A 14,443-nucleotide genomic window follows, 5' to 3' on the forward strand; every position below is an offset into this window, starting at 1 on the left:
ATTAGCGTTACTGCACGGTAACTACAGACAGTTGAAATAATCTAAAGTTAATTTGACACGAATTACCAGGAATAGTATCTGTTTACTGTCGTTTTACGAAACACTGTTTCGTGTTTCAAATAAAATAAGAGGCTTTGGTCTAATAATGAAATTTACCGTTACATTACGCCAGAAATTGCCACAAAAAACACAAAAGTAATAAAACCAATGAAGCCAGGAAATTATTCGATTAGAAATAAACCGTGCTGCTCCCCACATAACAATAGCTCGGAAACATTTGAAGTAACGCGGATATCTTGTATTGATAGGCGAATGACTCGACCAAATGCTGACAACTATAACAGTCTTATACAGCCAATGAGAATGAATCATTGGCGGTAAACAAGTATACTTGGACCAACAGAACTTGTCATTTGTTGCTCTCAATGTCTTCGTCTGACACCAAGCACTGGAGTATATTGACAGTATTGAAAGTTGGAAGTTCACGGTTGTGATAATTATGAGTTGACAGCAAAAGGACTTGACACTTTTGAATGCCTCTACGAGGCCCGTGTGTTTGGAAGTCAGTGCCAAGTCCTGGTGATTGATGGAAGGCATTCTACATCATACACGTACATATTATCATCTTGTGTAGGTAATCTGATTACTTAGTCGGTTTTTGGATGCAATATCCTTAAATCATAGGTATTGATAGTGTTCGCACTGTTACACCGCACTTAAAAATCAATCTATTTCTGATCCAGTGAGATGAAAAGCTAGGTCATTTTTTGTAACATGTGGAGACATTTTGTTGTATACATTGACCGAATCATATACTACAATGTTTTCATGAAAGACACTCGAAATTAAGACATCCGGATGAATTATATAAAATGAAAACAAATTTAAGACAATTTTTACCACATATCTCAGAAAAGCTAAATTTTGATGGATTTAAAGTAAAAAAAATGATGAAAAAAACCAAAGGAGTTGCGCCTGAAGTCGGAAATGTCGCAATAATATCAAAATACATTTCTAACTGGTGCAACCAATGAAAAAAACTCCAGAGTACATTACATCGTGACTGCATTATATCAGAGACTTAAACAGAGGGCTGATTATATGTACCTAAACAATGATAATATTGGTCATATTTTGGTCTCTAAATGGCCTCTGATATATGCCCAGGCAATGATAATATTGGTCATATTTTGCTCTCTAAATGGCCTTTGATATATGCCCAGGCAATGATAATAATATTGGTCATATTTTGGTCTTTGAATGGTCTCTGATATATACCCAGACAATTATCATAATTTGGTGTCTGTTTACATCTGCGTGGGTAATGGACATATTTCGACATCTGATTTGTACGCCGGCAATTAGTGCGCCGTAAATACAATTATATCATCTATAGTACATTTGACAAGACGTCGATGCCAAGAGAACTGGTCGCTTTTAGAGGCGCAAATAGATTGTATGAAAATCTGAAAACGAACTTGTGTACACTGAAATTACTGTTTAAAAACATGGATAATATATAGTTAATTGATTTTTGTTCGCCGAACCTCTGTGTCAATCCTTGCCTTGTCTATCTAACCGCGGGTGTCTTTATCAAAGTGTGCTCCTGTTAGACCAGGTTACACATTCAGCCCCTGAGGACAACAAAAGGTGGAATAAGTCTGACAATTGACAGAATTAAGTACGTATATATGTCTGGTGTATACTAGGAGGTCCTGTTTAGATCAATATTCGCCTCATCTCGGAAACATTTTTTTTAATCATCAAAATAAAACCTTAAATATTTTAGAACATAGCATTCAAGGTCACGACCTTCACTTCAATTTGGATTTCGAATAAATGGATGTATTATCTAATAAAGGCTTCATTCGCGATCTTATTGATGAAGATTTACTGCTGTTTTAGTAAAGTTGTGTTCTCTCTAAAGCAGTTTAACAGTCGTACGTTTTATATCGACCTTGAGAGAATGTCTTTCTTCACCTTAAGTCGAGGGAATAGGACCAGGCACGGTTAGCTTTATGGTAAAACTCAAGTTTTACAACCCATGGCGAACGCCAGTGTTTTTTGTCAACTTTAAACATAAAAACATGAAAATGTCACTCAATACGTCATAAGGGGAGGTGAATATAATTTCAGCTTGAAAGGAAGAATTGCCAGGATAACGTCAGTATACCTTACATAAAATACCACACTGTACCGGACATAGATGTGTTTAAGAACATCATGCACGTGATGTGGTTAGCAATTTGTCACAGACACAGATTTTGTAATCAATTTCGTTTAAGTCACACATACAAATCACTTTCTGTAACCACGTGACTTAAATTTGTCGAGCGCAATGGAACGGCAGAATCGATATTGATAACTACCTATCTGTACTTTATAACGGTCTCATTGGTATCAGATGTCGGTAGGAAAGTGTCGTGGTTTTAACGCTGATTTACCAAGAACTGAATGTAGACTACATTGTAAAATTGAGAGACATCAATCATATATCTTATTTACGATTTGAACTAGCCATTTTTGTAGTCACAATGTGAATTAGCCATTTTGTACTTACGATGTGAAATAGCCATTTTGTGCTTACGATGTGAACCAACCATTTTGTGGAAAATAACAACTAATGAAGGTTAAAACACACCGTAAAAATATCAAGAAATAATTGTTTAAAAATACTTTGATAATGATAATAATGAAAACATGACGGGCGAAATCGGTTAAAGGATGATTTGGCATGTATCACCAAAAAATAATATTAACAGAACGCTAACATAGCCGCCAAATTTCGGAAAGCAATCGCCTACACGAGTTTTTCCCCAACCTATGGTGTTTACATACATTTCTTATCCTGCAACTGGCACCGCGATTGTCAGAATATACCTGCCACATAGATTTTTGCTGTATTCGGTAGTGACGGAAAACAGCCGTATTTTAAGCACGTGCGTAAATTCGACGGAATTACTTTCTAAATTTACTAAACAATTACGTTTAACAATATAAATGATTGTTAAAATAAGTGATTTTATATGTTGTCATTTCCAAGTTTATTTACGAAAATTCATAAAATCGCCGTCATATCCGTTGAAGCTTGGAGTTACATTTCTGCGAGGAGCAATTATTTTGGCGTACGTCAGTAGGCAAAATTCGGCGTAACGTCAACGACAGGTAAACAAAGAAAGAACAACAAAATGTTCAAGTTTCGATTGTCTGATTTTCAATCAGTGTTGCTGGATATCTGGCGAGGGTGAAGAATGACAAAAGTGGCGTGCCTCTCAGGAACCACATTTGTCTTTCTGCCCCGAGCCAAAATGCAGCTTATAGTTTAAGATACTGACCATGTATTTTTTATGTATAGAAGATTATTCGATATTTTATGGCCTGTTTCCGTTATTGTCGTCATCCGACGGTTATAAAAAGGCAGGTCGATGAATATTATGGAGAAGTTTTACAGTCGTCATTGTGATCTCATTGAGAAATATTGTATTTCTTTGTATGAAATGAAGCTTGACATGTTCGATGCTCGTTAGCATATATATTGGTTCCCTTGTTGTATACCTTGTTCTCATCTGAGAACGTACGTGACATTATACTTGAATTGACCAAGGTTTACATGCCAGGAGTCGACGAAGCAGAAGACGCTTACTATTCCGTAACACCTGGTCTTATTTTCCTTGTTCTTTTTCAGTTGTCTCCATGTTAATCTTTATTTTGTTTTATTGACTTTGAGTTTGGATTATGATGATGTTGACATAATTGTATTTTTTGTTTTTGTAATAATTGAAATAGAGTAGGTGGAAACTAGCGTATGTCTCCTCCACATGTCGGAGAATATGAATACACTGGACCGTCATTTTGTCATAATTAGGTTTCTTCTCATTTCCTGTTTTGTGGATAGAGGTCTTGAACTGTTAAGGTTAAGTGGTAAGATAACGGTCAAATTCAAATTTTGTTCCGGTCAGCTTCTATTTCCAGGATTATGCCAAGAAATAGAACAAAATAAAAACCCATCACCAGCACTAAACAAGGACACACCAAAACAATATACACCACAAGGAATGGCTATAGTTTGTTATCAGCATGTTTTACGGCACCAGTCACAAATCATGTTAGGAAAACTGTCAAAACATAAAACAGGTAATACAAAAACGAGAGAACTAAACAACGATAAACACGGTTTTACACGGGTTTTAATTTCATAACTTGTCCTTGAACTTAACATTAAAAACCACGTGAAAGATAATGAAAAGACGCGCTGATAACTATCAGCATCGGATGATTTTTTTACGAATATCATTCCGTAATCATAACGAACTGGCGGGTTGAAGTAATTAAAACAGATCTCCCCGGATTTGTTGGTTTATATAGACATCTCGCTCCGAGGTATAAATTAGAACGCCAGGACTGTTACAGACACCCTGTGTATGTGTTGTCTTAATTACCATGTCCATGTACGCATTCTCCTAGTTTTATTCTACACTAACCATAAATACCGGACTGTAATCATCTTATATGGAGATAACTTTTTTCCAATTGTCACAATTATTTTCCTGGAATTTGTTTTGCAAGTGAAAGCAACGGTTCTGATTCCTACTAAAAATCACTTTGTAGAATTTTATCGCCGATGTAAAATTCCAATTAGAGATTTAAGACTGCGATAATGTCTCCTACCGGCATTGCTCCAGGGATATCCTGGAAAGTCCGTAAATTAACTGAATGTTAACCACAAGCTTGTGCATCTACCAGGAAAGTTAACACACACCATGGTCAATAAAAGTATACAGACTGTAAACCACGTGGTAATATAAGATAGCTATTTTATAGTCTATTCTGGTCACATTAACGATTATCATGCGGAAATCAGATGGTCGTTAAACACGGGTACACATGTAGTCTGTCCGACAAACAGTATGTTGACTTATGTTACTGGTCGATATACACGGGTTGGCACATTGTCCTTGGCAAACTGTGTGTGCATTTAGGTGGGCGTTATGCACGGGTTGGCGGTAGGTATTAGGCTAACAGTATATGAATAACATAGATGTCCGTTATACACAGGTTTGTAGTTTTTCCTGTGAAGATAGTATGTTGATATCATAGGTGACTGTTATACATAGGTTTGTGGTTTGTCCTTGGCTAATAGAACATGTATAGGGACATGAGGTGGTTATTATACACAGGCTGGATGGTTGTATCAGGTAGTCGTTATATGCATATCATTTAGTGGCCGTTATACACAGGGTCCGCAAATAGTATAGAGATACAACGTATTCCCTTTTTACAGATTTGTTATAAATTCTTGAAAGCAGGTGGTTTTATTCACAGGTTGTAATTTTCCTTAGTTCAGTTATTCTGACGTTCCATATTTATAGTCGAGATCAATACAAAAAAGTGGATAGAATGTCAGAAGCATTCGGATTACTCTTTCCTGTGTGAAATATTGATAGAAAATTAAGATAGTTTTAAATAAGAATGTCTACTTGTTTTTATAATCTAAAACTACAGATTTACTCACGTCATATACAAGTTTTTTCATTCCCTTCATATCGGTTCATTTTGTACTTCATGCCGTTAAACGAAACGAAATTACATCACTTTTATAAACCCCTATGGAAGCTAACCATCTTTTAGAAAAATCTCTTTTTTGTATTGAATTTATCTCTGGTCCCACGCCGAAATATGTTTCTGACCAATTTGTTTTGCCCGTCGCCCTCGGTGAGAAATCAACACTGTATATTTGTCATAGAAGATAGATTAATGAAAGGAAAATTGTCAACGTTTTGTTTGAGGGGAGAGAGAGCAGACGACATGAAATCCAATATGGCGCATAGAAGTAGGTTTCTTGATGTGGTGATTGTGATAAATCGACTCAAGGGGAAATTGTGAACATTTCAGGCAAGTTAAGCTTTTTTATCTAAATTGGTTTTCATGGGGCTATTATGTCAACAAAGGGATTGATTTTGGTTATACGAGAAAGCAATTGTAATCTACCAAAAAAAGGCAAGATAATCTCAAAAAGCGTGTTTTGTAAAAAATGTCATTATCAGTCAACGTCGACGAATTTCTGAACTGACCAAGTCGAAAATATTGTTGGTGCTAATGTAAGGGTTGCCTATATCAAATGTCCTACAGTCGAGTCACCGATAACGCAATGCGAGTGCAAGATTTTGTTTATCAAATATTTCGCATTTGACAGAAAAGTTCTCAAATTCATTATGGTAAAACTCGACATTTAAAAAATATGATTAATGACTGACATGTTGCTCTCAGAAAGAAAGACTGGTAAGTATTAAATGTCAACTTCCGTATCGTAGATGTGTTGTCGGTGTACCAGGATCTCCATACACATTTCTACAAAATTGTACGGTGAGGCCGATGTCGTTCGAAGCAGAAACCCAAGACTAGGATCTCACTGGCGTTTGTGCTTTGGTGCAACGAATCAATGACTGGTGTCACTTTTTATGAACCGTCAAAATTTATAGAAGTCGCTCTGACTTAACGCAATTTTCATGACATTAATTCGTTTAACGTTCCAATGTAACATTTTGAGCTATAAAATAACAGATTCCACATATACATTTGATTAACTCTTTCCTTTCATCCGTAAATTTTGATTACGGATTTTTTTACATCTTATGCGGGGAAATAATGGCTTTTGTGCAACAGAATCACTTGCCGGCGTCACTGATTCCTGGGTTATATCAACTGTAATGCAGAAATTGCAGTGACGAGACAGTTAAAACATCCATATATATGTACAATTGGTAAGCGCATTTAGAGATCTACTGAGAAAGGTATTCATTTGTCGCCACCCTAAGTAGCTAGCACCTTCGTCTGATAATGAAAAGGTAGCGGCTTGTAATTGCTGTTCGTATCAAATATCTGAGGAAGATTGATCAATTCTTAGCAAGCCTTAGTTCCTATCGGCACCGCCATTCCATGCGTATCATGATGAATGTAGTAGATACTGTACATATTTGAATGTTTCAAAGGACATGTTGATCTACCTGCCTGTACAACAACAATTCAGACTTGCCTCCAGCACAGCCTTAAAACGGAGTAAAATAGTGTTGATAGCGAATCACATGAACAAAATGCATATGTAATTATAATTTGTATGTTGCTTTTTTCTGTGTAAATATTCAAAATCACGATAACGTACATGTTTATGTAAACAAAAGTGTTGGTTACGTTTATCAATTTAATGTTGCCAGGGCTATTTACAGATGTGCCAGGTTTTAGTGGAGGGAGAAAATACCTGCGACAAGGTGAATCTGCTTCCCAGAGGTGAAGGGCTAGTGATGAAAAAGATCAGCTGCCTGATTCACTCGACAACTGTTGGTGACGTTGGGTAAGTATATATAAGTGAATCTTGTTATAAGTTTTAAAATGATTTAAGAATATATTTTTGTTTTGTTTATGGGGTTTATTGTCCAATCAAAAAACCATATTCATAATCCAAGCTCAAATTCAATAAAACTATGGAAAATATGAACAAAGGAAAGAATGATGAAAATAAGACCAGACATTGTCCGTCCTATGTGAATCTTGCCAAGAAAGATCACATTCTCATATGAACAAGGTATACAACAATGGAACTAACTAGCATCAAACACGTCCAGCTTCACATCCCACTAAGAAATACATTTTTTTTCTGAATGAAATTAATATAACGACCGGGAACTTTCCCATAATTTTCATCAACCTGCATTTTTTGGAACCCTTCGTTACGACTTTGTCCGTCAGTTGCCGACTACTTGCACGATGAATAATTAAATTTCTATTTTGCCTAAGGACATAATCCCGATAGAACCGGTGATCCTTGATCCGTATGTACCACACATCTCGGATCTTCATAAGAGGTTTCATTATTTAGGTACGTAAGGATATGTTTAAATATTCCGTCCGGATTTCATCGAATTCGGCGTTCTAATTCTGTGCTTATGGTTTTTAAGATGTACCAGTTAATACGTCAAATTGAATGACAGCAATAATCGCCGTCGTCTTTACCGAATATCTACCGTAATATGACGCAAGGGCAAACTTAATGATTTGATCAAACTTGGATGAATAAACTGTCGGCTGACAAAACTCAATTTCCCAAGTTCGTGAGTCTCAGCAGATGCGGACAGTATAGATACTTAACAATCCTTAGTTCAAAGTTGCTGACATGTTCAACTATTAGGCTTACGTTTTTGAAAATTCAATATTTTCATTAGAGAAATATTTTTTTTATCTTTGAATCCTATTATGGTATTACAGAGACGGATAAAGTACACATTTATCATACTATAATCACACAGCGTGAGTCAGACCAGTGAATCAGTGAATCCCAAGGGCAAATATTTCTTCTATTTCGGTATTTTTGTATAACAATAGCACAGATATTTAGAATCTTTTAACTTGATTTTAGAAAAGAAATATTATTTATTTTCTTGTCGCATAACTTGCTTTGCTTCGCCAGTACATGTAGTTGACATTACCATATTTTCCAAGGGAGCATGGCACAACTCTAATTTATTTCCACCAGAAATCTTAAAGATGTTCGCAGTCACATGAAAACTGTAGTCCACCACCTGCCAAACATGACGCAACTAAAACGAGTTTTCTTACGATGGCCAAGCGATGCGGATTAACACCTTTTGTTATGAAGCCACCAAAAGCAAATGAGAATATAATATGAGAATATCTAGTGCGAGTATATATGTAAATTAGTATTCCATAATAAAATAGTTCTGATTGTATGCTGACGTCACCTCCTCGCCAACGGGGACATATACATGAACGTAAATGGTAAACTATAATGTTCTGAATGTGAGAATGTTAGCTTTATCTCGCCTCAAACACGTGACGTGGGTATGTATGTTTTTGTAAAAGATCATGTTCTAAATGTGAGCATGTTAGCTTTATCTCGCCTCAAACACGTGACGTGGGTATGTATGTTTTTGTAAAAGATCATGTTCTAAATGTGAGAATGTTAGCTTTATCTCGCCTCAAAGACGTGACGTGGGTATGAATGTTTTTGTAAAAGATCATGTTCTAAATGTGAGAATGTTAGCTTTATCTCGCCTCAAACACGTGACGTGGGTATGAATGTTTGTGAGAATTTTAACTTCTAAAATGACCTGACCGTTTATTAATGTTTATTTAAAAGAAGATGTTCTGATTGTGAGAATTTTATTTTCAACACTTTTCCACCATAAACACATTGTAGGGATGGCAAGCAATAATTTACTGTGTCGCCTTAACTATTTCATCCTTTTGCGTTTTATATAAAAATCCCCGCCCCTTTTTTCAAACAAAATAATAAATTTGCTGTTTATGTCCCCTTATACAAACTCGGTTTGGTATAATGAAAAAAAAAGCATTTGTAATAGAAATATTAAGAATTACTATTAAGCCAGTATGGGTTCATCCTTGTCATGTCCATTGACATTTTATAATCGTTTAGACATTTTTAAGGTCTGTTTCAACTAGAAAATCAAGAAATCTTCTGACCAGAAAGACACTTTCCATTACCTAAAGTCGAACCACCAGTCATTTATTGGCAGGAGAGGTGTACTTTGTATTGGCGATAATGATTGGTTACAAGTCCACGAATCACGTTTTGTGTTGGCGATAATGATTGGTTACAAGTCCACGAATCACGTTTTGTGTCGACTGTAATGATTACTTTGCAGTACAACGAAACACATTTTTATGTTGGAAGATAACATTTGATTAGAACCGTTAAGCCTGTGTTTACTGACGATAGCACTGATAATGAAGTATATACTAAAGACGATACTGTCCCCAGGCACCTGTACAACAGCACCTCTACTGCAGCAGTGGAAATACCACGTCGTTCCGCAACGACAACATAACTGAGTAACACACTTTTGAATTAGATTAATCGCGTTGGAAGAATGCATGACTTCTTGAAAACATTCTTCATTTTATTGTGTAATCTCAACACTATGAAACCTATGGTGAAGAGGGCTTTGTGTGAAGTGGGGCGATGATCGATATGTCGCCAACATATCTCCACAACAATCAGTCTTTAGAAATAGGAACCATAATAGGTATGACGACATGGTTATCTGACCAGGAACTCGTCGTGATCTAAGATCTAAGACGACATAGGGAGGAGAAGCACGAGAAGAGAATAATCCATTTGTTATCTCATTTCAATGAGGGAAGAACTTTTTTGTTTCTTTTATAGCACATGGAAGGGAAAACCAATTGGTCTAATACCCGAAATTATAAGTGATCTTTGTCCCCTGGAGATATTTCTCTACGTTCCTTGTCTTCATCTAACTTTAAATGTCGCTATGGGAAACAAGATATCCTATTTTTTGTCTTTCGGCAGTCTTACAAGGACTGTTTCGGCCTTGACTATGTTGATAACAAACTTTGCCCCTCTCTTGGCTGCCTGGCATCTGTTTGCATAATCTTGCTTAATATGTCAATTTATCGAAACAGGTAAACAAACCTTGCACTATTAGACACCTCAAAATACTGATGATGTATTTTAATAGCTAGAAATTGATTGGCCGTGTACTCCGTACAGTGTATTTACTACCAGAATTCGAAATAAAAAACATGCAACTTTTCCTACAGCGAAACCAACAGGAACATCTTGATGATTGGGATTTTTCCCATTGTGAAGTTTTCACTTCTAGATAGCAACATCACTGCATCCCCAACCTGTTGTGTTTACATGTCGCAACTGATTCAATATTCGAGGGATTGTTTACAGTATCACGAATTTTGTGTAAGATGTCAACAACTGACAGAAGAAATACACTCATGACATGGTATTTCGATTTCGTTGTACGATATGAAGTTGGACATGCTCGTTATGAGTTGGCTTCCCTCCTGATTAATGCAATTTTTCTGACAGATTTCCATGTATGTGGTGCTATATAGGACAGACATCACAGAAGAGTGTGTTAGGATTCTCAGTATGTTGAACATCTCGTGTAGTATACAAAATGTATTGTTCTTTGTTTATCAGTAAAAGTGGATAGAATTGACATATATAGCTAGTTAGCAGCTTGTGTTGAAGACCCTTTTGTACAAATTTACACCTATCCCCTCACAAGAAAACAGAACACAGCTTAACCTGATACAATTTCTCAAACCTCAAACAAAGGGAAAAGACCAAACCACAGAACGTGTTTCCGTCCATCCTGAAGCGTGCACAATCCTGGGAGATTATTTAGACTTCGACAAGAACATGACGTGATACAATTCCCAGGTTTGGTATAGTGATATGGTCAGCACAATCCAACATCTCCACAAAACTCGCCGTCCCGGTTTCAATGTACGATGACCGTATAGAAAGATGCAGAGAAGGGACACACTGTCTGGCTGTTCTTAACTGTAATTACAGAGGGGACTGTCACCGGCTCCCAGTTGTTCAAATGGTGGTTAGAGATAACGAGTGGTAAGTGAAAATGTTGAAACGCTGATGGAACAAAACATGGAACACTATTGATCATCTTATAGCTGTAGATTTGTCGAGATAGACCAAATTGATATATTTAAGTGCTAGTTTATCCTTTAACTCTTTTGCTTTTTTCAGTGGCAACAATTTGACTTTTTCGCTTGCCATTGGTTACTCTAACTTTCTAGCAACAGGGGCTGAAGCCGCTGAGAGAGCATCACGTTGGCTGTGGCCTGTTCTGACGACTTTTTATTTAATTGTTAATCACACCTGACCAATTAGAGAGAGGATGTCGAAACATCTAACTAGGATTGGTTCCATCTGATGACGTCAAAGAGGACATTCCACGACACCGGACTGATACCTAGCTAGGTCACCTGGAAGTATACATCGAGTGAATTGAACACGTATGTTAATCTAACGTTATTTACATGCTTGATAACAACGTCACATACTTAAATGTACCTTTATACATTGTAGGTTAACCATGGCTCTGATTCAGGCCAGTTGTGTAAGTATCACTTGTTTGCCTTACTTTAGTCTTGTGTCGTAAATCATGATTTTTAAAAAGAAAACTTTATTCATTTTACAACAATTGCGAAACAAGGTTTTCCAACCAATATTGATCGCTCTTTTTGATACGGCTGGAAGCGCGCAAGAGATCTTACTGGAGGAAAACTCACGTGTTCGAGCAGCTGACCACATACATTTGCACGTCCGTTACGGAAATCGAGCCTCGTTTAGGTGAAAGGCAAGTGCGTTACCACTGCGCCATCCGACCACCATCATTAAACTTTATTTCATCCCAAAGGAGATATTGGTAATACTAGAAATCGACAGGGAAAAGAAAAAAATATATATATATAAACAGAAACAGTTCAATTAACGTGAGGAAGTAGAGGATTTACCAATGTAAATCCTCAATATCGCGTGGAAACGTCTAAAAATAAGAATCATTAAGTTAGGGAGCGCGTAGCACTTACAACGAATCTTGCGCCTTTCATCTGAAATGTCTTACTTTTACATAGTAAAAAAACACGCAAGTGAGTAGTATATTTTAATACAAACCTAGAACCAGATACAGTAGAACCAAGGGATGAATTAAACCGCATCATACAGCTGTTTTGTCCTCCTAGGACACGTCAGTGATATTGAGAATCTAAATATTGAAATATTCGAGGTGCCCGAGGAAAATCCAAAACAATCGAACGAAATGTCACAGACTAGATTGAAAAGCACACTAGCCTTATAATTCAATAATTTTCCTTATTATTATATATCTGGTGATATCAGAAGAACGTTAAGTACTATTTAAATCAATAAATAAAAAAAACGTGGCGCGCGGATTACGGTAAACATTCTTCGTAACCAAAGGAACATTGGCAATGAACATCGCAGGTTACGTGTGTCACGTCCTGTCTGTCACTGTCGGTTGTCTCCTACTCGTGTCCTTTACACACAGTGTATGCGGTGTTATATCAGTTATCTAAATTCTATACCGAATTTCGTAATGGTGATATTTTTAATTTGATAATGAGTTTGGATTTTGTATAAAATACAACAGGTCATACTATAGCGAGGTTAAACGATAAGAGTACTGTACCTCTTCTCTTTTATCGGTTTGAATTTCGGACATTGATGAAAAGAGAAGTCTTTCTAGTCATCACCTCGTAATGTAGCTGTTAGCACATTGGTATCTCCGTATTGACTGTTAAGGTAAACAAGTCTTTATGAATTCATTTATCACATAAAGTTTTATAAATGTTAGTAAGGAAGTGACCCTCTATGATCCATCATTTTTCAAACATTGATAATCTGTACCGTACATTAACACGTACATTGCGTGCATATTACACATGTGCTACACCTACAAGAGCATCACACATCGATAGGTAGCTCTTAACTCTTGAATCACGAATCAATAGCGTATAGTTACATGTACGTGTTTTTTTTTTCTCTTCAAAACGTCGCATTGTTATCTCAGTTGATTTCTGATCAATTATTGACTGATTATTTAACATATAAACTGATTTATACATCGCACGGATCGTGTACCATTTGTAACAATGGTGTCACATAACACTGGCTTTTAATGTACAAAATCTGGTCTAAGATTTTCGACGACAACTTGAAAAGTACCCCACAGTGTTTATGAACCGGTATTATCTATCGACATTTTTATATCAATTACATAACGATATTATCTGTCATATGTATACCGAATATTTTAACGACTACTTTTTGAAGTAGTCTCCCGTGTATCAAGTTTTCACATCATATTTTATTTGTTGTTCCAGCGTCTGCTCTAGTTAGTATAAATACCATTTTAGGTCACCATCGGGGGGCCTAAATTTTATAATCTGTCTACTATAACAACAGGCAGTGTCGTAGATGATGACATATACCTGTCTCTGAATTCTGTAAGACACGTCTTTGTACCTCTGTATGGTGCCAGAAACACGTCAAACACACAACGAAGCACTGTTCCGTTTATTTTTCTGGTGATGATCAGGTCATGATGTTACCATTTCTAAACACGCTGATTTGTTGTAATACTGAATATGTTTTTAAACACGCTGATTTGCTGTAATACTGAATATGTTTCTAAACAGGCTGATTTGTTGTAATACTGAATATGTTTCTAAACAGGCTGATTTGCTGTAATAGGGAATATGTTTCTAAACACGCTGATTTGTTCTGAATATGTTTCTAAACACGCTGATTTGTTGTAATACTGAATATGATACTGAATATGTTTCTAAACACGCTGATTTGTTGTAATACTGAATATGTTTCTAAACACGCTGGTTTTTTGTAATACTGCATATGTTTCTAAACACGCTGATTTGTTGTAATACTGAATATGTTTCTAAACACGCTGATTTGTTGTAATACTGAATATGTTTCTAAACACGCTGATTTGTTGTAATACTGAATATGTTTCTAAACACGCTGATTTGTTGTAATATGGAATATGTTTCTAAACACGCTGATTTGTTGTAATACTGAATATGTTTC

This window comes from Ylistrum balloti, unplaced genomic scaffold, assembly GCF_031769215.1.
Source record: "Ylistrum balloti isolate Yb309-2 unplaced genomic scaffold, AGI_CSIRO_Ybal_v1 Utg369592, whole genome shotgun sequence".
In the NCBI taxonomy this organism is placed as follows: domain Eukaryota; kingdom Metazoa; phylum Mollusca; class Bivalvia; order Pectinida; family Pectinidae; genus Ylistrum; species Ylistrum balloti.